Source organism: Meriones unguiculatus, chromosome 3 (assembly GCF_030254825.1).
Source record: "Meriones unguiculatus strain TT.TT164.6M chromosome 3, Bangor_MerUng_6.1, whole genome shotgun sequence".
Classification (NCBI taxonomy): domain Eukaryota; kingdom Metazoa; phylum Chordata; class Mammalia; order Rodentia; family Muridae; genus Meriones; species Meriones unguiculatus.
Window position 1 is genome coordinate 77,106,744 of NC_083351.1, and position 14,040 is coordinate 77,120,783.

Below are 14,040 nucleotides of genomic sequence, written 5' to 3' on the forward strand. Positions count from 1 at the left end.
GAATGCTCATCCGCGGGCACCTCAGCAGTTCCTGTCAGGCACTGAAAACCTGGAGAGTTCCTGGAGAGCCAAGAGCCTTTAGTTAGTAATGGAGGTCTGGGAACACTGGTTCTAGTGTAGAAACCAGTGAAGAAAATCAACCCAGCCAAGCAAGCAAAAGGCGTCTACATACTCCTTCACTGGGCTCCTTCCACAGGGTGCTGCACACATTTGGAGCGTGGGCCTTCCCACATCAACCAAGGTAAACAGAATGACTTAAATCAACTCTGAGCCCCACAAACGTCCCCTTTCTGCAGTCAGCTCGCAATTCTAATTCCATGCTGTCCATGCACACTTCTTTACCTACAAATGTGAACACGTGTCTTCTTTAAGCCATTTATAATTTTTTTTATGTTTTATGTTTTTATATTATGTTTCTCCCCCCAGCTGAACCTGATCCTAGCTAATATGGATATAGGAGAATAATTAAGTCAGAAGTCCTAATAAATATCCAGAAACTTCTGAGGGAAGCTGGCTTTACACTGAGAAGAAGCACTGAGTGGAAGGAGGTTCTGGTGAATCTGTTCTTAACTATCCAACATTAACTTTAAATTAGTGCAAGGCTGTGGCAGGCTGAATAGTTCTAGACAGCCTGCATCAGTTACTTTCTGTTCTAGTGATAAAATACTATGCCCAAGAGCAACAGATAGAAGAAAACATTTATTTGTGCTTACGGTTCCAGAGGGATATGAGTCTATCCTGGCAGGGAGCCATGGCAGCAAGCAGTAGGCATGGTAATCGAAGCAGGAAGCTGGAGATCATATCTTCAACCACAAGCACGAAGCCGAGAACAAACCGGAAGTTGTCCAAGACTAAAACTTCTCAAAGCTGACCCCCATTGAAGCTCTTTCTCCAGCAAGTCCCCATCAGCTAATAACTTCCTCAAAAGGCACCACCAATTTAGTGCCAAGTGTGAAAATATGTGAGCCTGTGAGAGGCGTTGGGGGAGGACATTCTTATTTAAACCACCACATAAATCAAGGGTCCCAGGGCTTGACTCAGGGTCAGTACCCCGGCGGGCTTGTTCAAACATGGACTTCCAGGCCCTGCCCTAAGTCTCAGTGTGCACATCTCAACAGTTACCGGAATGCGCATGCTTGTGGCTCAGGGACCACACCTTGAGAGGACCATTGTTCCAGACTTTTCAAAGATGCTCTTCCCCAAAGTCAGTTTTCATGCATGAGCTTCAGCTTTGAAACTCTAACAAGGAAGTGTAGTGATTTTTCCAGACTGGGAGCTTTGGAGGAAGGGCGGAAGGGACTGCACAACAGCTTGGGTGAGCTGAGCATCCAGGGAAGAGAAGATTTGTGATGCAAATGATTTACTGGTGTTCAGCTGGGAGCAGAAGGGATTTCAGGATGGCAAGCCAAATCGAATTCATTACCTGACAATTAGCTCTAAATTAATGCAAGATTGTGCCGGCCCAATGTGCTGTACGGAAGGAGGGCCTTGACAGCTTGGGCTGGGCAGAATCTGAGGCATCAGTCTCAGTTGGATCCCAGAGCACTCCCTTCACCCGGATTGCCTTGGTGTTCTGAGCTCAGAACACAGTCAACAAACCACTCAGGGAGTCAGCTCCAATCTCTCTCACTCCAGATTTAACCTTCCTTCACCCAGCCACACCACACCCCATCCAGGGCAATGTGGGCTCCCTCTGTTTGTGCACCCACAGGCTAGCTCCTCAGAGGCTGCCTCTTGTGACACATAGGTTTGCTGTTGACTCTTTAGTCAGGGATGCTGCAGGATGAAGCTCCTCATATTTGACTGAGCAAACTGTTAATTGAGTGTGTGTTTCATCTCCTCAAGCAGAAGTTGCACACCCGTGGGAAGAGAAATCATTTTTCATATTAGTTTAGTTAATGGCGTCCTGTTTTCCCCTCTGTTTTCTTGTTCTCCTTTCCTCTTTCTTTTATTGCCCTCTTTCCTCCACCACTTTCCCAAGGAGCCTCTAATGTGGTACACACAGCCATGTTACCACAGTAAATAATGACTGGTGGATAGACCGTCCCTGGGACTCTATTTACTTGTTCATTAAGCAGTAGGTGGCAACATAGAGGACATGCTGGCCTTTGACCATACAAACTCTTAGGCTAGATTAACAGACAGGCAAGGAAGAAGTTACAAAGCAGAGAAGTGCCCTGGGACCCTACAGGCAGCGTGCGGAATGAGGCACAGGGCTCGCTAAGACCACTGTTTGCCAGTGTAAGCATCATATGAGACTATTCACCGCTGTGCTCCCAGTACAAGCCTTGGGCCTGCCTTCTTCCTTCAGCTCCTCTTTCCCCTGGGCAGGATCAATGTCTGGAAGATTTCCAGACACCAAAGCCTCCAGATCCCAGGCTCACTCACCCCACAAAGTCTAGGAAGGAAAGAAAAGTGCATCTGCAAGTTGCAGCACGACTCCAGCAGCTGAAAGAGCTGCTACTGCCCCTTCAGCTTCCCGCAGTCAGGCTGGCTGTGTGATTCTCTGCTTCCCTACAGTTGCCTAATGACAAGTTCATCAGCTGCACGTCAGAGGCCCTGATAGACTTCCTTTGAATCCGTTGACAGTTTTAACTGGTTTTGACAAAGAGTGTTGAAGTCTCTGTCTTTCTGTTTGGCTATGCTAAAGTGGCACTGGGTGGAAAGTCAAGCCTCTCTCCAACCATTGGCCACATTCTCTCCAATAACTGCCCAACATAATTCAAAGAACTGATCTATATTTTTAAAAGCGTTAGATGCCAAATGAAGTCTGGCCATTACTTTCCAAAATGTTTTAACTTCCCAGTCTTGATTGGGTTGTGTTCATACTTCTTCGAATCCTTCCCATTTTACAGACAGCAGTGGGAAGGCAGCACCAAAGCCTGAACCCTAGCCTTTAAGCCTCAAGCTCTACATTCTTTTCATCAGACCACTCTCTACTTATTCCTCCCAGCCCACTATATCCACATGATATGAGCTCAGAAAATGTATGTGTCCTCAGGCCGACCTCATCCCCTATCTCCACTGTCATTGCCGTCACACCTGGAACCTGGCCAAGGAACTGTCACAGGGAATAAACTTGTCATATTCATGGTTTCAAGAAGCTCAGCACTGGCTCTCAGAGAGCTACAATCAACAGGCTGAGTATGTGCATGTGCCCATATACATGCATGTGTGTTTTGGGAACTGGTTCCTGTTCATACAACTAGTACGTGTGTACTCTGTAGAGCAGGCTGGAAACCCAGGCAGAAATTAATGCTGCAATCTTAAGAAACATTTATTTTCCAGGAAATCCTGGTTGTACTCATAAGCCCCCCAAAAGTGATAAATGGCATTGTCAGTCCTCATTATGGGAATGGGGGTAACTCTTTTTACATAAAGACAATGGATAATAGACATCAGTGAAATATCTACAGTGTACCATACCTAAGGTACCATTTACTATCAAAGCTTAGACAATCAGCACCTAAAACTGATTACCACAGCATATCAAATGCTGTGCCCATAGGCTAGAAGGCACCAATGGAAGAGCTAAGATCAAGGTATCCCTTCACATCAGAAACTGAAAGGTGAAAGAGTCCCTGAAGGGATATCTTTCTCTGGCAACTCGGGGACAAGGTGACTACTTTGGTAGCATTCCCTCAGCAGGAGTTTGATAGTTGTAATTCAGTGATAGGGGGTTCTGCTCCCCAGCACAGCGCCTGTGACCTCACACAGTGACTGCCCCTCACAACCATGTCAGAGGCAACTGACTCTGCAGAATCCCACACTAGGGAAAAGATGATGTCACATCATGAACATAGGAGTCAAATGTGTTCCAGAACCAAGACTGGCAGATAAGCAGGATAGGGACACTTTTTCAGAGTTTTCCAGAGAGCTTTTTTCTACCACTTTACCCAGAAATGCTGAAATGCCGATGTAAGTATATGCAGCTTCTAGAGTTCCTAGGGATGAGTACAAAGAATATAAAAAGAAAGAAAGAAAGAAAAGAAAAGGAAAGAAAAGAAAAGAAAAGAAGAAACAAAAACAAAACAAACAACAAATAAACAAACAAACAAAAAGCAAAACCTTTGCTACTGAATGCGATCCAAAATCCCCACATGTGCTCACTATAACTTCTCAAATCCTGGGTGAGAAGAGACCCCATACTTTTCCTCAGCCTCCCCTGGAACAGTCACTTGGAATTGATGTTTCCTGATGAACTTCCCCACATTTGATAAATAACACCTGCCATCCTACTGCTTTCCTCCAACTCTGTTTATTAAACAACAACCGAGATTTTTCTTCTCACATGATGGGTACTAAAAGCACAAATCAAACCATTCATGCGAAGGGCATGTTGCCAGCCAACCGTGGCCCACCGCCAGGTGGTAAGTGACATTTTATTTGCCAAGGCCTGAGTGAGGTCAGGCAAGGCCAGTGGGGCTGAGCCAGTGCTGGGGTGACAATGGTTCTGACCGCAAATTCAAACACTTCTATGAACACTGGGCTGCCTCAGCCCCTGTAAAACCTTGGGCTGGTACTTCACCTCAATAAATCTCCATGAGATAATCTGAGAATGAGGTTTTCCAACTGTAAAATTAGACCCGTAAAGAGGGCAGCAGCATAGAACAACTCCTTAGGCAGGCGGAAGTGCATGGGTGGTGGTTTGAATGAAAAATGTTCCCCATGTACTTAAACACGAGATTCCCGCTTGGGAATGTTATGGAACCTTCAGAAGGTAAAGCCTTGCTGCAAGAAATAGTCACTGGGTGGGTTGCCTGGTGCCCTACCTCCACTGTGTGCCTCCTGTGTGGATGAAAATGTGATGAGCTCCATGCCTGTCCCCTGACTGTTGTCATACCTTCTTGCCATAATGGACTCTTTCACTCAGGAACAGTAAGTCAAAATAAACTTTTTTCCCCTTTTATTGGAGTATTTTATCACATATCAGAAAAGAAACTAATACAGCATGTGAACTAGGAGTTGACAATCTGTCCTTACTGTCAAAAATCCCACCAAGCTTTGTAACTGCACTGTCTCAGGATCCCCTGTGCTGGGGTCCATTCTGCCTATAGCTGCTGTGAGCCACAATATCACCAATGCACTGGCTTTGATAATAGTTGCTGTATTTAGCTCACAGGTCAGGAGTTTCAGAAGGGTGATGCAAGAGTGATTTATCTTTGCACCATTCATCTCTCCTAAGCCTCCGTTGCAAGAATGACATACAGGCTTGGGGAGAAGGGCTCAGGAACTGAAGACTGGAGTCACCTGTTCTGCACCTGGCCTCAGTTGGGGCTATTAGTGAGACACCTGCATGGAGACTTTGGTGTGGCTGCTTGAGCTTCCTCATAGCACGGTGGCAGCATCCCAAGAGTAAGTGTCCTAGGGGAGCTGAAGGATGCTATACCTCCTTGTATGAAGCCTTGTTGCATACATCACCTCAGTCTCTATTGTATGTCATCTCAGACTTCCCAAGTGAGAACCCAACCCCCACCCAGGAGGTCCTATAGCAAAAAGGGCAGGGAGGGTGAGTGGTATCACTGCAGACATAATTGGATTATGTCAAGGAGTCACCAAATGAATGAAGAGGTTGGAGAGTTGGAGTTTTGAACGAGGGCTGGGGTTTAAGCATATGCTGTATGCTCCTGATCATTCTGATGAGGTCAGTATAGGTGCCCCTCCCATACCTGCCTGCCTACCTCCCTCAGGCCTGAGCTGGCTTTGTCCTTACAGTTCTCGCCTTCCAAGAATGCTCTGTTCTAAGAACAGCACCCTCCAGGGGCAGCCTCCTTGAGGTCTCTGTAGGGTACCATCCACCCCTGGGTACACATGCTCCCAGCAAAGCCTCAGCTTCAGAACAAGGGAGTAGGAAGACACATTTTAACCACACCCCTTTGTGGTTCTGCTGGTTGTGTTGAGATGGGAAAAGGCTGTTATGGGGGCAAGACCTTGATTTGAAAAGGAATACCACAGGTGTCCAGTGACAGAGGAATGGATAAAGACAATGCAGTTTCTGTACACAATGGAATATTTTTAGCTGTAAAGATGAATGATGTTATGTCATTTGCGAGGAAATGGATCCAACTGGAGATAATCATATTAAGGGAATTAAGCTAGTCTCAGAAAGACAAATATCTTGTGTTTTCTCTCATTTGTGGTTCCTAGACATTATAGATACATAAAACCGGCATGTACTGATGACATGAAAGGAGATGAGAAACTGTCTTGGGAAGAGGGGACTTGTGGGAGCAGGGAGAAGCATAGGGAAGAAAACGGATCATAGGGGTAGGGAAGATGCTCAAAGTATGTTACTTGTGTGAATGAAAATGGCTTCACACATTCTGTATAATAGTGAAAGGGAAAGGGTTCAATCAATGCTTTCATCCATTTAATGCAGGGTAAACATGAGCAAGTCATTTCACGTCTGTGAGCCTCAGTTTCCCTATATGATAACATACTCAGAGGGAAGGCGAATGGGTGAGTGGCTGGGCATGCACCAGGCTGAGGGCTGCCATGAGTCACATCCCAAGTAGTCCAGTCCTCACCCCCAGGCTCCCCTGGGATCTCATAGGCATGGGCCTTCACTAGTACCTCTGGTCCCTGAGGACCCTGCAGGCAGCTCTAACCCACTCTGCAGGGAGTCATCAGGAATCAGTTCCCTCTAGACTCAAAAGTCCAAAGCTGTTTCCTTGGAGCACAGCTGTCCCTAAAAGGGATGGGCTCTGAGGCCTGCTCCCCTTTGGAGATGCTATTTATTTTTTTCCAATAGGCACTGCTTATTGCCCCCTTATTGTCACCTTTTAGACTCTGGAAACTAGGTCAATTCCCTCCAGAATTCACTGGAGCTGGGAAGCCTGACTCACTGTGGCAGTGAGGGGCCCCATCAAGGAAGGAGGCTTAGCAAAAGGCTGTCTAGTGCAGCCTCAGAGGTCATCCTCATTCTCCTGGACATGACAGCCAGTGATGGCCAGCATTGTCATGCTCCAGGGATGTGTGCTGGGATAGGAAAGAGGTTTACATAAAGCCCATATATTAGTATGATCCTGGAAAGCAGAAGGGAAATGATGTTATCAGAATATTAAAATATTCAATACCTCTAAGCCTTATTTCAAAGGTACCCAGGAATGATGTCATCCCTTATCCATGCTTTAAGTAAAGATTATAGGAAGAAAGTCCAGACAAATCCTACTCAATAAACATTGATAGCTGGAAGTCCTCCATTATGGCTAACTTAAAGTGTTACTATTCTAAGTAACTGCTTGTAGAGTCATAAAAAATAATAAGTTCTAAGCAAATACAAGCAAGGCTACAGTTTGGGAATACCATTCCCCGAGGGGCAAGGCAAAGCACTCTGTCTTTTGAGGCATTTCCAGGAAGCCTGATTGCTTTATGGTGGCATGGCCCCAAGGTGTGAAGGACCTTGCTAAGCTCAGTTGGCCTCCCTCTCAAATGAGCACATTTGATGGAGATTTTTTCAAACAGTATAGGCAGTGGGGTAACCTAGTCCAGATTAGGGAAGACCCTGTCTTTCAGTAACCAGAAGCTTTCCAGCAGAGCAGTACTCAGGGGAATATGGATGGCTGAGCCTTGTGTCTCTCCCACCCAGTCTTTGGGTCAGCCTGGGAGCTTCCCTGCATTGCTTATGATGGTCAAAGCTATTCTGCCTGTTTGTCTGCCTGTCTGTCTGCCTGTCTGCCTGTCTGCCTGCCTGTCTGCCTGTCTGCCTGTCTGCCTGTCTGTTTTGTATGGAGAAAGAGGTCAATATCAAGCATCTTCCTCTATCATTCCCCATCTTATATTTTGAGACAGACTCTCTCTCTGAACCTGGAGCTCAGCTAGCAGGGCTGATGGGTAAACACCTCCTCCTGTTGGCACCACTCTCCAGTACCAGAGTTATAGACACATCTTGCCATGCCTGGCTTCTCTGCCAGGTGCTTGGGATCCAAAGTCAGGTCTTCAGCTCACACAGTAAGCATTTACCCACTGAGCCATCTCCCTAGCCCCAAATCTGTGATGTTTTATGGATGCTTTTCTCCATAGTCATTTATTACAATCTTTCAAAGCATCTCCATAGAATGTGTGGGTAGTGTGCAAACATCAATAATAAGTCTCTCACTCCAGGCCTATTAGAGGCAGCAGCCTGCCATCAGTCACATGTAGGGTCCTTGGAAGGACACAGGGATACTCAGCTCCTCTGACTCACTGGGAGGCTATGAGCCAAGTCTGTTCACTAGAGTAACTAGAATAGAATTGGTCATCTGCCTCCCACCTGCTGGAAGCCAGGCAGGAAAGCTAATGGGTGACAAGGAGAGCTCACAAGCCAGCAGGGAAGAGGGGTGACAGTGGGGGGATGCCTCAGCAGAAACCCTGCAGAGGGATCCACGTGCCTCCACTCCACCTGGCTTATCCAGAACCCGAGTCTCCTGGTGCTACAGATCCCTTCTCATAACGGGTCCCCATGAGGGCAGAAAAGGGCAGGACCTAGAGGAGCCCTGACACCCAGCCCTAGTCAGGGACTAGGACAACTAGAAAAGGAAAGTTTCTCCAGAGGTTGGCTCTTGGCTCTTGCACATCTGGGTCTGGCTTAAGGGCTAAAGGCAAAGGTTTTCAGTGGTAGGGGAGGGACTCTCTGGTCCTGTTGTCTTCGGGAGAGATTAGAGGAATGGCTCAGTTTTGACTACAGACCATGAGTTGACCTAGGTCACAGAAATGGGCCATGAGAAACAGTTTCAGAGCTCAGTGTCTGACCTGAGGCTGACCAGGTCCCACTGCCCAGCCAGAAATGGCATCCACCCTGCAAATTTTCTCCTCTCTTCTCATCTCTGCAGCTGGCCCTGACATAGGGCCTTGGTGGAGTTCTCCCTAACCCTTCCAACCTCATCTATCTGCTCAGGCGACTCACATGGAGTCTCCTCTTCATCCTAAAATATCCTGTCTGAGGTACAGGAGGACAGAGGAAAGGACAGGAGTGAGCCATACGAGAGGAGCAGCTTGCAAGCCCAGACCCAGCGCTGGAGTACTAGGGAAAAGAAAGGCAGGGACCATGACAGACAGACATGGAGGTGGTATGGGGACAGAGGGACCATAAAAGAAAGACAGGGGACCATGACAGGCCCATGGAGGTGATATGGGGACAGAAGGGGCCTTAAAGAATGAAACCTTGATCCTCGGACACAGCGGAGCCAGAAGGAGTTGAGCATGTCCAAGAGGATCTGGCCCCCAAGAGTCACCCTGAGAAATGACAGATCTCAAGTCCCTTTCATATGTTTGTACATGTGTCTGAGTCTACAGTGATATAGTGGAAGAAAAGTCACACTATTTGTACCAAGCATGCTCATTCAGAATGTAAACAATGAAATTCTCAGAACCCCTCCCTTGTAATGCCTCAGCCTTGGGGTTTTCCCATCTCCCAAGCAAAACCCCAAGATCTCACCCAGCTCCATGCACTCCAGCTTGGTGTTCATGATGAGCTCTCGTGGGGAGCTCCTTCCTGGGGGCCTGTCAGAGCAAGCTCAGTGCACAGTCAGTGGAGTCTCTCGGCAGCAGCTGGCAAGTGTTTTCAATGAGTTGGAAAATCTGGTTGAATGTGTCCTGAAGTCTGATGCTTACAAGGAAGGCCTGGCGTGGGAAGCACTTTTCAATTAGGCCTGCCTCTTCTGTCTCCCTCCATCCTCCTCTCCGTACTCCAGAGTTTTTTTTTTTTTTTAAGTTAAAATGTGGCACATCTTTTATTAATATCTTGTAAGACATGCTTCTTCAAGTAAATGGTTCTTTGCCTTGGGGATCAATGTGATAGTGGGGGGAGGCGCTAGCTTGTGCTTCAGTTTATATGTGGGTCTCTGGGGGGAGATGCTAGGCCAGTGTTTACTGGTGATGCTCACCTCTGCAAGTGCTCCGCTTGCATTTTTGTTGCAAGTATATCTTGCCTCACAAGTACCAACACATACGGCTTTATCTTCCCTTGTGCCTTCTCTTCAGTTTCTGAATGTCTTGAATACCTAGGTTCTGTCTAGATGAGTGGACAGAGGGTACACTCAGAGGGCTGCCACGATGTCTCTAACTCAACAAGACCCCCTGCAGGACAGGGAGATACATGTTTCCAAAGTCATCCTCCACCTTGCTTTACTCTCTTCCAGAACTGGTCTCCTTCCTCCTGCTCTTCCACAGAGTCAGATATAGAGGTATGAGAAACAAAAATCCAGAGCTGCAGCCGCCAAAATATGGCTAGAAAGCAATGCCAGCCATGCATTCTGTAGATCACCACATTGGGGCTCAAAGACGCAAAGGATTTTCTCCCATGTGCCCAGGGAGGTTCTTGCAGAGCCAAGACCTCTCAGTTTCCCCCATCCTATCACACTATCAGCGCAGGAAACCCCTTCTCAGCTCAGGTTAGAGCTGAGTGCAGTGTTGCTGATGAGCACAGCTGTTCAATGAGATGGTCCCAGCATCCATGGCTGATGCTCACACTGTCCCTAGGATGAGGTGACCAGGTAGACTTTATTTCTCAAGGAGCAGGAAGAGGAGGGGAGTCCTGCTTCTCTAGGGCAGCATAATCTTTGTCCCTCCAGAACCCTGGCTCTGGGATATCAGAGTGCTGAGGACAGTATGTTCCTCAAAAGAACTAAGGGGAAGGCACAGACCCAGAATCCTAGGCCTGGACCCTGGAAGGGGCTTTAGAGATAATCGATTTTTAAATAATCTCCTCTTGATATGCAGAAACTTGACACACAAGGGTTTGGTGACCTGCCCAAAGAAACAGGGAGAGGAGGCCAAGTTTACAAACCCTGCCCCTTTGTCCCCCATTTGGAGTTGATGCTTCTATGCTTCTGTCAGAACAGTCTGACCTGTGCTCAGAGGAAGATGCTGAGTGACTTACTCATGTGGTCAGTACTCTCTGAAGCCCAGCCACCTCTCCTTTTCCTTCCCCACTCCACTCTCTGCTTCCTTAAAGGCAGAGCAGATGAGGAAGGCACAGGATTGAGAACACACAGATGTGCCAGGATCTGCAGCTGGCAGGCCCAAGGCCCTTGCTACAAATCCATTGCTCTAGAGGAGCCTGCACCCTTACCAAAGCCAAGGACCTCAGAGAGTAGATGAGGACGGGGCTGTGGGCGACACAAATCATACTCCAAGAACAGGAGCGCCCTCTGCTGTTAGAATGATGAATTGTGGGTTCCGACACAGCGTAAGCTATGGCCAAAACAACAAACAACAAAACAAAACTAAAAAAAAAGGCCAAAAATAATGAGACCTAAAGTGGTATCTGGGAGAAAAAAGGCTTCCTGACTTCTTTCGTGTAGACCTTAGAGCAAAGGTCAAGGTCCCACCAGTCCCCCCTTCCACTTTTGCCCTCTCCAGGTATTTTCTAGTCTCATTTCAAAGTCCAAGCTGAGTAATAGGAGCCAAAAAACTCCATGACCTCTTGAGTTCCAAGAGCTTATAAATATTCACGTGGCAACTTTAAGCGCAGATCAGAGCTGCAGCCGATAAGATGCAGGACTAGGACCCCCGGGGTACCGCTCCATGTCTGCCACTTTCTACATGTCTTGGACCTTTCTGGGCCTCCTCATTCACCTCAGCTGTAGAATGGGTCTTTGGAGTCCTAGGGAATTCCCTGAGCTAACAGATGGCACAGCTTTGGCAAGCTGGAATGGTGAGACCTGACTCAGGCCCCTCAGTTTTCTTCCCTGTTAAATGAGCAGTAGTACCAGGAAGTGGTAGAAAAAAACCTAGGGCTTTTCCCCCTCCAGTTCTCTGCTTGAATGCCCACAGGGCAAGGCCTCCGGTGATTCTATTGCAGCCTTGACAGCTGACAGAGCTCCTACATTTAGGCAAGGCATGCCATTTAAATTCTGCTGGCTCCCTGAGGAATGCTGCACAGAAGCAGAGACCCCAACAGCATAGGAAATTGAAGCTTGGGAGAGCCAAGGAAAGGCCAGTGTTCTCTGGATCTAGAAGTTCCCTGACGCCAGCCCTCAAATGACTTCCCTGGTGTGAGAGGCCAAAAGGATGGGCTTGGGGGAGAAGCGCTGTAAGGCAGTGCCACCCCGGTGTCTGGGCCAGCTGCGGTGTCTCCTGGCCTCATTGACAGAATCTACAAAGCAAAGCCATTAAGCAGACCTCACCTATTATCAGTGTGAAGGATGTGCATTGTTAAGGTTATGGCATCTATCAGCCTTCCTGCTTTTATTTTCTGATGATGCTCCCTTGTTTGAGTGTGTTTCCTCAACAGAAATGAGAACTCTCTTTGTCCCTTCTGTGGTCCCAGAGCTGCCATGGGGGCAGGGGTATCCCAGATGCACGTGCAAGGACGCTTCCAGAGGGACCCAGAATGTTATTACTGAAGGCTAAATGTTCCGTGGCTAAAAGCTGCTGTAGCAATCTCGGCACCTACTCTGTTTGAATGGGTACATTACTGTAATGTCCCATCGCTGCCATCAGCATGCGGAGGAACTGAGCTATTTGTAAGCATGAGATGCCTGAGCAGCATAGAGATCAAACGGCAGAGGAGACGTGCGCTGTTTCACCTGAGACAGCTAGGCTCAGGACTTTGAACTTGGCTGATTACCTGTCCCAGAAGCAGTTGCCCAGGGCTTCCTGGGGTGGGGGTGGGGTGTAGTAAGACAGAGTGGTCTAGAGAGAGAAAGTAAAAACTGGGAAGAGACAGAGGCAAAAACGTGGACCTGGGAGTCCCACATCCACCCCAAAGCTCCTCAGTCAAGTTCTGTTCCCTGGAGCCACCATCTGCCCTCTAGGCAACTCCTTCTGTCCCTCAGGTTCATGGTTTGGCTTCAAGCTGTTCAGGTGAGCAGCTCTCTAGATTTCTGGCCCTGCTGACACACACAGGACAGAAGATGCAAAGGCACCCCCTCCCCAAAGTCTAACATGGGGTGTAGGCAGGGCTGGGGGCCAGGATTTAAGGGGTGGAAGAAAATGTAAGCATTATGGGCAGGATCAACATGTCAAGACCATGTTACCATGCATGCAAGGCTAGTTCTGAGCTAGAACTTTTACGGCATTGAACCTTCCCCACCAAGTCCTTTTGTGCTCTGGGTGTGCTCCTCTTCATAGGATCCTATTCACACCCTGTTTGATGCACCTTTGACGCTTATTCCAACATTGGGAAGGAAGGAATTGAGTGCCCTTTGGCGTAACTCTAATGCCCATAGCAAGATAAGGTATTTGCCCTCCTTTTTTATTTTTCTTCCAGATCCTCAGAAGATCTCTGGGTCTTGATTTTGTCATCTGTAAAGAACAGAGTAGAAGTTGATGCCTTTTAAATAAACTGTCCTGTTTATTTCTTTCTTTTAATAATTTTTATTTTTTATATTAATTACAGGTTATTTACTTTGTATCCCAGCTGTAGTCCTCTCCTTCACTTCCTCCCAACCCCACCTTCCTTCCCTCATCTCCTCCCTGCCCCTCTCGAAATCCACTGCAATGGAGGTCCTCCTCCCCTTCCATCTAACCCTAGTTTATCAGGTCTCATCAGGACTGGCTGCAATGTCCTCCTCTGTGGCCTAGCAAGGCTGCTCCTCCCTCGGGGTGGAGTTCATAGAGCCAGCCACTGTCAGAGACAGTCCCTGTTCCCCTTACTAGGGAAACCAACTTGGATGCTAAGCTGCCATGGGCTACACACCTGAGCAGAGGTAAAAACAGTGGTTAGATGCCATGAAGTAGGTGGCAATGCCTTAACCGAATGTGTGTTGTTAGGCCCAAGGGTCTCTTCCATCCTTGTCAAGGCAAATGCTAACCTTCTCTCCTTTCATACAACACAGTCTTGTTAATTTCTAACTTGTGTTCTTTTTTCTTTTTCCTTTTTATTGAAAATAGACTTTTTTTTCACATAATACATCTTGATTAGAGTTTCCTCTTCCTCTACTCTTCCCAATTTCTTCCCTCTCTCCTCCCATTGGGATCCACTCTTTTTCTGTCTCTCTAGAAAACAAACAGGTTTTAAGGAAAAATAATAAAATAAGATAAAACAAAAACTAACATGCTTGTATTGGACAAAACAATCAAAAGGAAAAGAACCCAAGAGGCAGCACAAGAATTAGA

The 14,040-nt window shown here is 47.3% G+C and overlaps 1 non-coding gene across 1 annotated transcript; it reads right to left on the reverse strand.

The window, feature by feature from the left end:
• Positions 1-13,632: 13,632 nt before the first annotated feature.
• LOC132653409 (U6atac minor spliceosomal RNA) lies at positions 13,633-13,758 on the reverse strand. The gene has a single exon (XR_009591152.1). It is a non-coding gene; the product is annotated as a U6atac minor spliceosomal RNA (small nuclear RNA).
• Positions 13,759-14,040: the final 282 nt, after the last annotated feature.